Here is a 3065-nt window from a genome sequence, read left to right on the forward strand (position 1 = left end):
GTAAGCTGCGTTTACGGTAATTCGGGTTTCTTGGCAGCGGTTGATAATGCATGGTGCATTCACGTGCTGTCGGAATATTCGGGAAAATGAAAATGTGTCTTAACTCACGAGTTACTAGTGAGTGGGAGCAAGCAAACATGAAGTGGTCAAAAAAAATGTTTTTTGAATAATTATCTTTACCCTTGTTTGCCCCCAGGACTTCCATGATAAATGCAAGGACTCCTTGCTTGTGAACTGGGGGAATAAACCAAACTAAAACTAATGTCACCCCCACGTGCTGAACATGCACAAACCACCACTGCAAGCCCAGAAAAACTGTTTGTCTTTGGCTGTGCTCTCTGAGATTCAACCTAATGAATGACATTATTTTCTCCCAGAGCACAAAATGCTTATAAAACCACATCTGTCATCAGTGGTTCTTTGCTTGGCAGCCTGCTATTCATCCCTCACCAACACCACCACCAGGCTCCAGCTCAGGCTTTTCAGACAGTAACATGTTTATATCGAAACTTTAGCACAAACCAGAATCACATGTCTGTGACACGCAGTGAGACAAGCGGACAGATGACAGACAGACTGATCAGCTGACAAGCAGATAAGCCAGACAGATATGGAGATGACTTTGGAGCAGGAGAGACAGATAGCCAGTCAGCCTGTCAGGCCTGCATGACAGATGGACCACCATGAAATGCAAGGACACAGCCAATCTGTTTACAAGCCTTCCTACTCCTCCTCCTTCTCCTCCTGCTACTCTCCACCGGAGTTGATAAGCACCTGCTAGACAACAAATTAACTTGTTGACTGTAAAAACCTGGACAGCTTTATGCCTATTTTTATGATAAGGAGCTTGATAATGGGAGCTGGTATTATCTGTCCATTACTGTACTCCACATTCCAATACCAGAGGGCAGAGGGGCGGGCGAGCGGACGGTGGAAAAGATATGGTGTTTATTGTCTGAGAGTGGAAGACAGAAAGAGGGGATGCCAGGTGTGAAAGGAAGCGGGAGGGAGAGGAGAGGAAAGGAGAGGAGAGGAGGACTAAGTTTGATATAGATGGGATGGAAGGAAATTGAAATCTGTAAGAGATGAGTTTGGGAATATGATGGACCAGATAGGCAGCGATATGAAGCGTAGGTCCTCTTGAGCCTCATCATCTGTTAGCTGACTTGGCGACAGATAGCGTGCAGGGTTGTTAATGTCTGGCAGGCAGAGCAACAGATCTGCTCTCGGCTGGCAGGCCCTGGTCACAGAGGGATGAGGTGTGCTGTCAGTATCGCACCAGGCTCACCTGAGTGACATGCTGGCACCTGTTTTTCTAACTGACTTTGAGGGCAGCGCAGTTAACATGATGAAATCAGAAAAATAGAAATTGCAGATTATATGAGTGATACAACACATGATGTACTGTATAGCTACATATATACTGCACACATAAATCATCTCCCCCTTGAAGTCATGTTTATTTACCAAGTTTTTTTTCTGGTTTTGCTAGGTTGTATAACATTAAAATGTGGCTAGTTACAGAATAGATACATACATTCAGTCTAATTAATAAAAAAGTTAATTAGTAAATATTATTTGTATAACTGTGAGTTTCTAGAGCAAAATATAACATAAATATATAACTTTACATCTATATCTTACATCTGGAACCTGTCTTTCAGCTGCAGAGTCTTGGATTGCACCAAGATAATTATCTGGTCATTCACACCATGTGATGACAATATACTGGCCTAGATTTGTTTTGTTCAAGGATCAATTACAGTATCATCTTCCACTCCCAGTTTATCTCATGTAAAGTAAAGCTCCTTGTTGTTGAAAGGTGCTCTACAAATAAATTCGTCCCTCTCCTCCTCAGACCTTCCCTTCTCTCTTCAATCTCAGGGGAAAGAGTGGATGAATAAAGGCCATGCTGTATTTCAGTCAAGTGAAGCTCTCATCCGATACCTGAGAAATGACTGTCCGCTGTGATTGACTTCTGACAAACGAACAGGAATAAAACAGTGGATTATAAACATGTAAATTACTGTCTCTCACACTCATGAGTGTAAAAATGTAAATAAATGTTCCTTAAATATCAGTATATTGCAGATGGTGGAGGAAATGGCAGAGGAATAACAGTTAGGAAATCAGATGATGTTGTTTCTATTTTCACTACAGAAGTGTGAATTGGTTGTGGGAGAAGCTGGAGGAAAGCAGTACAGCAGAGAGAGTGTGATGTGAAGCACTGGTTCCTGAAATACAGTGGAGCCAAGGAGTCTGAAGTAAAATGTCAAATTGATTTACTTATGTTTCACTTTCACCAGTCATCTCCCACATAAACTGCCAGGCCAGAGTTAGATCACGTCTAACACCAGAACCAGTGTCACGGAGTGCAGTACAATGCTCACGAAAAAACCCAGTTGTGGGTACTCTGCTTTCAAAGGTTAAAAACTTGTGACGTATGACACCAATGCGAGGAGTCCTGGCGAGCGCCGTGGACCAAGATGCTCTGGAGGTCTGTGGTATTACAAAGGGGATCTACGAATTCATCTCAGGAGGTCACAACCTTCCAGATAAGCCACCAGTGCAAGGTGACGCTACACCAGAATGATAGCCACGCCATGTGTGCCATGTGGGATCTCCCCTGGTACACTGTAATTTAACAGGATCATTGATATCAAAAACAAAATATAACACAGGTGTAATGGCTGTGTAATGTGTGCCAGATTCTGACCTTGATGCCAGACAGTTGCTGACCTCGTGTCTACTGTGCCCTGACGCTGAATCTAAAGCTGCTGAGGATGGAGTTTCCTTCCCTTGATAATTCAAGATGAATCATAATTGATCTCATTAGGTTAATTTGGTGGTGAAATTGAAGGATGAGATACAGGCATGCACATAAAATAAAACAAAAAGTTATACAGAAATTACAGAAACAATGATAGAATACAATATACAATACTTCAAACCTTCTCCTTGTATAACTACAGCTTTAACTATGTGAGATGTCAAGTATCAGTGGCACAGCACCACCTAGTGGTCCCAGAAAACAGCATGATCAACATGCAACTCTGACCATGTCA

Source organism: Lates calcarifer, linkage group LG5 (genome assembly GCF_001640805.2).
Source record: "Lates calcarifer isolate ASB-BC8 linkage group LG5, TLL_Latcal_v3, whole genome shotgun sequence".
NCBI lineage: Eukaryota > Metazoa > Chordata > Actinopteri > Centropomidae > Lates > Lates calcarifer.